The sequence below is a fragment of the Manis pentadactyla genome, chromosome 12 (genome assembly GCF_030020395.1).
Source record: "Manis pentadactyla isolate mManPen7 chromosome 12, mManPen7.hap1, whole genome shotgun sequence".
NCBI lineage: Eukaryota > Metazoa > Chordata > Mammalia > Pholidota > Manidae > Manis > Manis pentadactyla.
In genome coordinates this window covers 64,928,642-64,941,190 of record NC_080030.1, presented here as the reverse complement: position 1 = coordinate 64,941,190, position 12,549 = coordinate 64,928,642, and positions in this window count along the sequence as shown.

The following is a 12,549-nucleotide window of genomic DNA, read 5'->3' as shown; positions in this document are numbered from 1 at the left end:
CTATTACTTTTCTATACCCTCTTGGTACTCAATAAATCCATTCTGAATGATATTTCCCTTTAAAAGAGCCAGTGCAAATGAGAAAACTTTTTGTACATAGAGAGGAAGCAATTTTTACCTCATCAGTTTCTGCTTTAACCAAGTGCTATTAAATTCCACCTGCTGACTTAGAGTTGTCATGTTAAAAGAACTTCCCCAAAATATTTTTTGAGTTATTCGTCTTAACCCTAAAATATATTCTGGTTTTAGTAGATGACTCAGTCTAGGCTGCCAATTTTTACTTATAATCGAGCTGAATATAGAGACAACAGACAAGGAAAAAAAAAATCATACATTTGATTACCTATTGTGTTTTGCTCATCATTCACAATTTTTTCCTTTAAACATCCCATTAAAAATTGCTTTGGCTGTGATATAATGCTAGTAGAAAACCAAAAGTTTAATCACTGGAACATTCAAAACTGCTTTTTAAAAATATTTCCAAAAATAAATTTATTGGAAAGTTGCACATTAATTACATCTTTTTTGTAAAAATTATATTTAACCCATCTATTCTATATTCTTTTCCACAAAGGATTGCAATTGTGTAATCTCAAGCAGAAGAAAAAAAGTTAGTTTGAAGAACCACCTAAAAAGTTCTAATCACAGCTATCCTTTTCAAGATTTCACAATTTTCTCTGAACAGAAATTCTTCCTAATAAATATTCATTCTATTCTTGGGTATTTATGATAAGTAGAGGTGCTAATTATCACTATAAATGGTAGTCATATTACAATACATAAATGTATCAAATTAACATGCTGTACATCTTAAACTTACCATGACCTAAAAGACCCTCTATGAGCTTCTCCTTGGATACATCTCCCACCTCATTTCCCACCACATTCTCTTCAGTCATACCAGCCGCCTTTATCTTTCCAAATATATCAGGAACACATCTGACTCAGGCTTTTACAACTGCTCTTCACTTAGCCTCGAACATTCTTCCCACACATACTTACACGCTTCCACTCACTTCAGTCAAGTCATCAGTCATTTAGTGTATGTGTTTGGCTGAGTAGCCAATGGGATGAAGCTCTCATCTGTGGAATTCTGACTGAATGCCTCTGAGTCAGAATCCTGCCCAATCGGAACAATACAGCGGCGATGTGGGGCCTTGACTGGCCTTGGAGAGCCATCCTCCACCATCCACACAGACGCACACCTTTAAAGATCATCTCATTAAAGACACCTTCCCTTTAATGGCTGAAATAGCTGCCACCTGTTGCTCTTTGGTACCATACCTGCCTTCTTTGTTCTCTTCATAGCACTTACAATTATAATTTATATTTCTTTGCTGTGGCTTTATTGTCTCCATCACTAGAGTATAAATTCTATGTGGACAAGACTTTGATTTCTTCCCCAAAATACCCCTTGTGCTTAGAACAGTGACTGGTACTTACAGTGTTCAATATATAATTAACAGCTAAAAGGGTGATTAAATGGGGAACTGGTGATATTACAGAATAATATGAGAAAGGCTGGAGTTACCAGTTCTTAAGTAGGGATAGAACCACAGGAAAACTTATCTGCTGTATTCGGAAGAGACATATTGAGCTTCATACACTGCAAGCTGATGTTTGCATTTGAATGCTTGAAAGGCACCTCAAACCCCAAATCTACACTTGATCTTCACCCAAAACTGGTGTTTTCTGTTTCATTAAATACAGCCATTTCTCTTTTGAGGTATGCAAGTCAGAAACCTAAGAGTTGTTCCTGAATGATCTTGCTATCCCTACCCCATAAAACAAACAAATCAATTTCTGACAATTTCATATTCTGACTGTGCTTGAGTCACTCTATCTATCTCTATCTCTCTCATTACTCATCAGGTCTGCATTACCAATACGCCCATCACACTTGCCTATTAACATGTCATCCATCCTTATCTATTTCCCATCCACATTCTACTGTAACCAAAGTGTTATCTCCTAAAGATGCAAATCAGAACAACCAACCACGTTTTCCTGATCTGCACATAACATACCACACGTACACACACTCACTTCCATTTAAAATGCTTCCAGGCTTCTCATTTGTCTAATAGTGAAGCCAATATCCTTGCCCTGGCCCACAGGGGCCTTGCCTACCGAGCAATCCCGAGCTGCCTCCCATACAGGTTCTCTGCTGAGGCTCTGTTGCTCTTTACCTCACACAGAGCCTGGGATCCTCTTTTCTTCTATTAGAACGTTCTTCCCTCTTCCTCCTTATCCCATCTCACCCCCTCCTTCTTAGCTCAGTTAATTTCTATTCATTCTTCAGATCTGTGATTGGTTGTCTTTTAGGAAAATGGCCCTAACAATACCTCCTGTTCTGTGTGACCTTCCCTGGAACCTTGTCTTCTCCTATAAAGAGGTAGAGTCAGTCGATTTCCCCTTCCCTTGAAACTGGGCTGGACTTTGCAGTTGCTTTAAGAACAGAATATAATAGAAGCAACACTAGGAAATAGCTTCTGTTTGGCTCTGTCTCTCTAGGGATGCTTGGACTGGAACCCAGTCACTAGACTATGAGGGCTAAAACTTCTGAGAGGACATCCAGGTTCCATGGAGGGGCCACATGTATGTGCTGTGGTGAAGAGTCCCAACTGAAGCCCCAGCCTGCAGCCAGCTGGGTGATGGAGAACTCAGAGGATCCAATTTCCCAGGCCACTCACCATCCCCCTGACCCCTGACCCATCACAGATACCCCAAGCCTTTGACTCTTCCATTTGAGGTTCCAGACATAATGGAGCAGAGACAAAAAATATCTCTGCTATGTCCCGACCAAACTCATGACCCACAGAATTTATGAACAATGGTTGTTTTGTGCCACTAAATTGGGCTGATTTGTTATCCAACATAGATAACTGAAAGAGATCTCACTCGAAGTTCCCATCCTAAAGGGAGCCGTCTAACAGGCAGAATCCTCTCTCAGAGCTCTATGTACGGCTCTGTTACAGAAAAATTTCATGTTTACTTGTGTGATTATTTGACTGAATTCTCAAGTATCAATTATCTTATCTTTTCCTCACTGATTTCCATCTTTTGACTTGATCCCTTAAATCAAATAAAATCAGAAAGCAAAGTGTTAAGTTTTTAAATTATTTTAATGTGACATCCCAGATGACTTATTGTCCAAGATCTAAGACTCTTCTTTGGTTGAAAGTCCTCCATTTATTTGCTGGTTTGTTATCTTAATGATCATATTTGTAATTTTCTTTTATTTCAGTGAGAGAATCTAGGTAAAGTTTTTAAATACTACTTAACATATTAATATATACTTTTATTAGATAATATCTGGTCATTACTATTTTTAATACCTTCAACTATCTGGTAAGGACTAAATAAACTATTTAGTGATTTCTTATTTCTTACCCATGTCTAAAATATTGTTTCTCTAATTGCTTTGATTATGTTAGAAAATATTATTCCAGGCATTGTGAACATTCATTTTAGGGTTTCCTAATAATAACCTAAGAGTTGTTCCTGAATGATCTTGCTATCCCTACCCCATAAAACAAACAAATCAATTTCTGACAATTTCATATTCTGACTATGCTTGAGTCACTCTATCTATCTCTATCTCTCTCATTCTGTTTGGCTTGGACATTGGAGATAAAAATGTCTAATTTAAAATCCCACATCAGCCACTCAACAGCTGTGTGATCTTGGGAAAGAAACGTACCTTTTTTAGGGCACATAGTCTTCATAAAAAATAAATCTCGAAGTTAATAACATCCACCCAGTTTATAAGGTAATTATGAGAAAATACCCAGTAAAAACTAGTTGCTTAGCAAGCGATAAGTAGCCACCTTATCATGAGTCATGTACACAAACATGATTTTGAAGTTGCATTATGTCACCAAAAGCACGTATGAAAGTACTGTACAGATTTACCAACTGCAACTATAAGCAATATTAGTTAATATTAAGACAATTAACGTCAAATTGTTTTTATGTAGAAAACCTGTTAAAAAGATAAATACATTTCTAAAGATACATGTTTAAATTTAAATAGGCAAATCGGAGTTATCCTTCAAATTCACCTGGTGGATTTCAATGTTAGTGTCATTACTGAAAACACTCTTCTGCCACATACACTTTCTGAAAGAGTTCGAGGACTGGAAGCAGGTTGTTTATTGGGAAGTTAATCCTAGGAAGTGGGAAAGGAACAAGCTGTAGGCAACAGGGACTTGGTTCTCACTGAGAGGGGAAGAGAATGACTCCCTGAAACGCTTAATGAACTGGAATCCGGAGCATTCGCCCACGGGTTCCCATCATCACCTTTCGGATGAGATTTGCCCCTGGGGGGACTCTAACTCCCCAGTACTTCTCAGTTACACTTGCCCATGAGCTAAGTAGGGTCCTATGGCATTAGAGACAACCCTGGAAGTGCAAAGGTACACATTACACTCTCAAAATGGAACAGCTTCCAGCACAAATTGAGTATGAGCTCATATAGAACTGCCCACCTAGGCAGTGGCTGGAATCAGAGGTGGAACAAGGAGATGCGGCCAGGGACAGCAAAGACATCCACTGTGTGACACTCCCTGAAGCACTCAGGTCTGCTCGTGCCCCACACAGAGTCCACTCCATCACAGATTTCTGCGAGAGGTTGCTGATCATAATCAGGGCATAATTAATATTCATCATCTGCTTACACCCTAAACTGTCCTAGATTTTCCTCACTTCTGCTTCATCTTCAGCTGGTGAGGGTGCTTACCCTCACTCCTAAGGAACCTGTGCCCTTTGCTTTTTGGTCTTTGCCAGGCCATGGCTGTTGCAGTTGTCCCATAGGTAACAGCAATCCTATTTGCTCATGAACCAGATCAATTATCCCTGCCAGTATGCCAGGATAGCACTCCCTTCTGTGCCCATGGGTCCCTTGGCAGGAGAACCCCTAAGTGACCAGGAGAAGTATATAGTTTCATGTTCAATGGACCACTTACTGTACCCTTTGTAGGAACAATTCCTCACTCAACATCCCCCAGGAAGCAGGACCCCCAACCTAGCAGAGCTGACAGGTGTGAGATGCAAGAAGTCTGCAAGTGGATCACTGGGACTGGTGGGGAGAGATCACTTGGTAAGTCAGGAATGCAGGAGAAAACACTTCCTGCCTTAACCTGACCTGCAAAATCCCTAGAATTCTTATTTTGAATTAAAAAGGACTGTATAGTCACAAAATGACAAATGCTAGATAATTTTACCTATGGGGTGGGGGGTCCCTCGAATTCATAGACAGGGAGCAGAATGGTTGCCAGGACCTGGGGGGAATGGGGCAACAGAGAGTTATTGTTCAATAGGTACAGAATCCCTACATTCATGATATATTTTTAGTATTATAAATACTAATAAGAAACTCAGCTATTGGAAATTCATGACTTCTAAGCTCTACATTCTCACATTATACATTGATATCTCTTAATTGCCTTTTATTTGTCAAGTGTGAACTTTCATTACCCCCAAAACAATCATTTCTAGCATGGTCCTCTATGACCAGCTTAGACTTCATGGTGTAAATTTATGCCTGCTGTTTTGCAAGCATCCTCAACTCCCCAAATCTCTCCTCATGCTCATTCTTCTCCCCCAAACCTGTGCAGCTGACTGTGCAGAAGAGAACACATGCCATGACAGATGAGTTTCTAGGGAGGCTCTAACCTAGAGCCTAGCCAACTATAGCTATCAAGCTACTTTAATATACCTTTTACAGGATTTTTTAAGTCACATATAAAAAAATAAACTCTTCAAAGGACATGTCTGTTGCATAAGCAAAGGGTGAGTACGATCGAGGTTATTTTGAATCCTTTTAAAGAAAATCTCAACTTGCTTTCTCTCTATGCTCATTTCTACAGTGTGGCCAAAAATCCTAATGCTGAATCAGTGATCATGGCATTTCCATGGCAACACACCAGGGTACCTCCAGCATAAGGCCATCTTCACTTAACTGCAGCATAAACAATTTGCCTGATTATGGGCTATTAAGAAGCTAGAAATGAGGAGACAGGAGTAGAGAGGAAAGGGAGGGTTCCTTAAAAGTACATTGGAATAAATTTGGCAATCCCTAATTACCCAAGATAAGAAAGAAGATGCTGATAAAATGGTAAAGAATTCTGCTAATTGGATTTTGCAAAAATCGGACAGCTTTTCAGTTAGCTGACTTTATAGAAGTGCTTTTGCAAGATTCAGGATGGTTTTCCTCTCTATGAAGTACAGATTATGAAATATTTCTCTCACCTTCTCCCTCATTACCCACACACACAAGAAATCCTTTTCTTACCACATAGAAACACAAAAGTGTTTCTCACATAAAAGTGAGTTTATGAACAAAAGGGCATCCTACAATATGGAAGAATATATTCATAAATGACAGATCCAATAATGGGTTGACGTCCAAAACATATAAAGAGCACACACCTTAACAAACAAGAAGCAAATAATCCAATTAAAAAATGGGCAGAGAAGCTGAACAGACAGTTCTCCAAAGAAGAAATTCATATGGCCAACAGACACATGAAAAGATGCTCCACATTGCTAGTGATCAGAGAAATGCAAATTAAAACCACAATGAGATATCACCTCACACAAGTAAGGATCACCACCATCCAAAAGACAAACAATAACAAATGTTGGCAAGGTTGCGGTAAAAGGGGAACCCTCCTACACTGCTGGTGGGAATGTAAATTAGTTCAACCATTGTGGAAAGCAGGATGGAGGTTCCTCAAAAAGATCAAAATAGATATACCATTTGACCCAGGAATTCCGCTTCTAGGAATTTACCCTAAGAATGCAGCAGCCCAGTTTGAAAAAGACATATGCACCCCTATGTTTAACACAGCACTATTTACAATAGCCAAGAATTGGAAGCAACCTAAGTGTCCATCAGTAGATGAATGGATAAAGAAGATGTGGTACATATACACAATGGAATATTATTCAGCCATAAGAAGAAAACAAATCCTACCATTTGCAACAACATGGATGGAGCTAGAGGGTATTATGCTCAGTGAAATAAGCCAAGCGGAGAAAGAGAAATACCAAATTATTTCACTCATCCATGGAGTATAAGAACAAAGGAAAAACTGAAGGAACAAAACAGCAGCAGAATCACAGAACCCAAGAATGGACTAACAGGTACCAAAGGGAAAGGGACTGGGGAGGATGGGTGGGTAGGGAGGGATAAGGGGGGGGAAGAAGAAGGGGGGTATTATGATTAGCATGCATAATGGGGGGGTGGGAGAAAGGGGAGGGCTGTACAACACAGAGAAGACAAGTAGTGATTCTACAACATTTTGCTATGCTGATGGAGAGTGACTGTAAAGGGGTTTGTGGGGGGGACCTGGTACAGGGGAGAGCCTAGTAAACATAATATTCTTCATTTAATTGTAGATTAATGAGAAAAAAAAAGAAAGAAAGAAAGAAAAGGGGGATTACTCCCTGATAGGATAAAACTAACTGCAAATCACCGATTAATGCATGCTTTAAATATCCTTAATTTTGATCATTGAAAGGGTGTCAGATGATCAGCTATGGAAGTACATTTTTCTGATAATATTCCTTTCTCTTAAAAAAAGCAGTTCTGTGTGGTGATCTCCAATAAGTTCTTCACAATGGTATAAAGAGCATATCAAAGGGTGGGCAAAGGGCTTGTTTGTGTTTATACAGAGGATCAAAGCCAAATTTGGCTACCCAGAATACCCAGAAAACGAATTAAGATATGATATGAATAAGAACTTCCAGCATCAACATTCTCTGGAAGAGTCATTCCAGAAGATGATCATCAAAAAACTTCAACAAAAATCCTGGTGCTGTTGCGGTTGTAGCTGCATTCCTCCCACCAGTTCCTGGACTGGCCACTGGAATGAAGAAGGAGATATCTAAGCTGGCCTGTGCATACAGTAAAACAACAAATTTGACTGGATCTATACTGTCGGAACTCAACCAAGAATTAGGAGAAGTGCAAGTTGCAGAGCTCCAAAATCTTGCGACTATAGACTATCTACTGTTAAAAGAACATATGGGATGTGAACAGTTCCCAGGAATGTGTTGTTTTAATATGTCTGATTTTTCTCAAACTATTCAAATTCAGTTAGACAATATCCATCATATTGATAAGTTTTCACAAATGCCTAGGGTGCCTAACTGTTTTTCTTGGTTTCACTGGATATGGCTGGTAATTGTAGGTCTGCTTTGGTTATGTAGCTGTATTCCTATTATGTTAATGTGTGCACGCAATTTAATTAGTAGTTTAAAACCTATACATGCCTATGTTACACTACAAGAAGATATGTCAAAGAAATAATCAATCTTCCCATGTTTTCTTCTGTCTGCTAATTCTATAGCTTTTCTTCTTCCTTCCCAATTACAACCCTTAAGTAGAATTTGTGCCTCATATTGAAATTACTGAGTATCATAATTCTTCCAAGTGGTAAAGATACCTCAAGACAAATGTGGGCATAGAAGCCACAGGGCATAAATCTGCAAAGAAGTAAAAAGCTAACCTTTTCAAACAATATTGCTTCTCTCTCATTTACCAACTTTACATTTCCCTGTATGGCCCCAGAAGATGACTGGTTAGCCAGAGACGGGTAAGATTCCTCAAGGGAAGAACAACCTAAGACAGGCACAGTCGCAGGGGGGCCATCAGGTGAGAAATTGGGGATCAACAGAGGTGAGGCTTAGAACCTCACCCCCCTGTTTTGAGAGAAATCTTCTGCATCCGTGGAGGTTTTGTTGCCCTTGTCTAGCTTGGATTAATACTTAGTCTATAGGCACACACCTGATCATCTACATTAGCTCTCTTTCAGCACTAAACTATATTTTCTACCTTTATCTTGCATCTACCTACCACTTCAGCATTTTATTTAAAAAAATATATAATAATAATAATAATAATAATAATAAGGGAGAAATGTGGGATTCACATATAAATCAAGTATAAAAATCAAACGAATAATCATATTTGACCTGATTGTTTATAGTTCATGATGTGTGATCAAAATCAAAAGTTTCTGTGATGACTGCCCTTGCACTGTTCACCATGTAAGAACTTATTCACTATGTAAGAACTTGTTCACCATGTAAGAACTTGTTTGTTATGCTTCAGAAGATTGGAGACTGTTGAGAATTAGGCTTGGGGTGGATTAATGATTGTGCATTGAGTCCCCTATACAGAATTTTATTGTTGTTAACAACCATATGATCAATAAATATGAGAGATGCCCTCTCAAAAAATAAAAGAAGATGTGGTACATATACAATGGAATATTATTCATCCATAAGAAGAAAACAAATCCTACCATTTGCAACAACATGGATGGAGCTAGAAGGTATTGCTGCACTATTTACAATAGTCAAGATATGGAAGCAACCTAAGTGTCCATCAGTAGATGAATGGATAAAGAAGATGTGGTTAATATGCACAATGGAATATTACTCAGCCATAAGAAAAAAACAGATCCTATCATTTGCAACAACATGGATGGAGCTAGAGGGTATTATGCTCAGTGAAATAAGCCAGGCGGAGAAAGACAAGTACCAAATGATTTCACTCATATGTGGAGTATAAGAACAAAGAAAAAACTGAAGGAGCAAAACAGCAGCAGACTCACAGAACCCAAGAATGGACTAATAGTTACCAAAGAGAAAGGGACTGGGGAGGATGAGTGGGAAGGGAGGGATAAGGGGGGGTGGGAAAAAGAAAGGGGGCATTATGATTAGCATGTATAATGAGGGGGGGCACGGGGAGGACTGTACAACACAGAGAAAACAAGTAGTGACTCTATAGCATCTTACTACGTGGGCAGAGACTGTAATGGGGTATGTGGGCGTGACTTGGTGATGGGTGGTGTCTAGTAAACATAATGTTCCTCATGTAATTGTAGATTAATGATACCTAAATAAATAAATAAATAAATAAGTGAGTTTATGATATACGTGGATTATGTTTATGTTATTTTAAGCCAAAAGAGAGAGAAGAAAAAGTATATTATAATTTGCAGTTTTATGTCAGGACCAAAGCCCAGAAAGAAAACAGCTTTTTAAAATTATCATTCTTTAAGTCTGTTCAGATGCATGGTGCTGTCCCAAGAGGCACCCTACCAATTACCAGGGTAGATAGCCTTCACCTGTGAACTGAGACTTTCCAGGCAGACCCCACACTGAAATATGTCCAGGCTGTCAACTGATGTTGAGATTTCTGTCTACTGTTGAAATATTCCTGGGAAAATAAATGTGTTAAGTCACATTAAAGTTAATGAGTTCTATCAAGTACAGTATCTTACTATCTGATTGTTCAGCACCCATCCTTCATTATCTTTAAGAAAAAGGAGGTGAAACCATTTCCTTTAGGTAGACACCTCCTATTTGTCCCCAGGTTGCCCTTTCACAAGTTCTCCTTCCAAAGGGGTCCTTGCTATGCATTTCACATTCTGGCTTCAACCTACTCTTCACTTCACATATGACCCTACAGTAGGTTTTACCTGTGACAAATTTTCTGAGGATGCATGTCAAGGATCCACACATTTGATGACCCCAGCTTTGGAAGTTTGAATGCAAAGGACTTCATCCTTTCTGACAATGACACATTTTACCAGGAACTCATTAGTAAAATTATTATTCAATGAGGTTAACACTTTGATCTGGTAGAGCACTACAGAAAGGGCAGAATATTAAATGAGGATAATTCAGTCTTTCAATATCCTAAGAACCTTTTGCTATCTCCTAGGAAAACACTGAATGGTGATCACACTACAAAGCAAACAAACACAGCAGATAAAAAGGTGGCCAGCACTCATGAGTGCTTGCATCAGCCTGATATGTGCTTCATTTTGAAAATGGAATTATGTTTTATGTGGAAAGTTTAATTGCAGTTATGACTTAGCCTCGAAAGATTGCAAGATAAGCAATAAATCATATACCTCAATACACATAGGCCCTGAAGAAATTCTGAATACGTGACGGATCAAACCTTGGCACAGTGAGGAGGGTGTGGGCTTTAGGGTCAGTCAGAATTTTCTCCTAGTCCTTGCCTGGCAGCTTACACACTGGTCACCTTGGGCAAATTGATTAACTTCTCTGAGCCTCCATTCCCACAAGTACAAAGCATGGATAATTACAAGGACATATAATACATTGCCCAGACTGGGATATTTTGAATAATGAAAGGGGTTCTATTAATAATTACCCCAGGACAACAGGAGTAAGCAGAGACTGTTGAGCACGCCAAGATGTATGTTTATCTTATCAGGATAATTAAAAATTTAAAAATGCCCCACACCACAGGGTTGTTGAGGCAATTAATAAAAATAAAATACATAAAATGCTTAGACATAGTCAGCACTAGGTAAAAATCAGTATCCTCCTATCCTTTCTATCTCTTTCTTCCTCCCTCCTCTGTGGAATAAGGAAAATACAGCTTTTGTATTGAAAAAAAAAAAGGATAAGAAAAACAAGATCTGTTAGTATTATTACCTGTAAAGATTACCCTGACATCAAACAATATTTATAACTCAACCTATCTGCCCTAAAATATTATAAAATATGTTTAAATTATTCTAACAATATTCACTCTACACCCTATAAATCTAATCATGCTTGCTAAACTGTAATTGAATAAATGAGTCACAAACTCTTCTGTTATTCACCACTTTTTCTGCCTCTCTCACTGCCTTTTATCATGTACTATGGAAAGAAGACAGGATTTGGAGTCAAGAGGGCCCTAATGACTGGTGCCACAAGTTATGTGATCTTGGAAAAATTACTTAAACTCTTTGTGACTAATTTCCTTTTTGTCAAAACAGCAACCATTGAACTCTTTGAGATGATGGCTGAGAAATATCTAGTTCTTCACCTGATGTATCATAACTGTCAAATTATCCCAGTTTTCTTCCTTCTTCCTTCTTTCCTTATGGGGTTCCCATTGCACCCCTAAGATTTGAAGCATCTTGGGTTTGAATGTTTCTTAGAGGTTCCAGGTACATAAAAATGGTTCCTGTCATCACACACTGTATTTCAGGTAAACAGGTCAATCACTAACTATCAAAAATATTTCAGAAATTCAACTATAAAAATATAATAATAGAAATTCCAACACAAATCTTGAAATTCATTGATAAAAGTCAGAATGTCTCATACCTACAAGTAACCAGAAGAAGGCGCTCTAGGACTGGACTACAAACTCCAACCTACTTAACAGCTAAAACTATCAAAATTTCAGCATCCACAAACTCTGAACCAAAAATATCTAAGTTTTGTAATAAATCCAGAAAGACAGCAAAAAAAATTCTAAGTCTTTACTCACAGACTGAAGTATGGAATAATTTACCTTTTGTTCCAAGTGCAATATAAACTCTAATTTTATTAACATAAAATGTTTTTCAAGGCATTTTTATGAAACAGCATATCCACTCATACATCTGAGAATATACAAGTATGTAAAAGGTTTCCCAGGGTATTATGATATGTCATTTTTGATGTTTAAAAATCTTTCAGGGTTGTGTAGAGGGAGGTCATTTTCCCTTCTCTTACATCCTT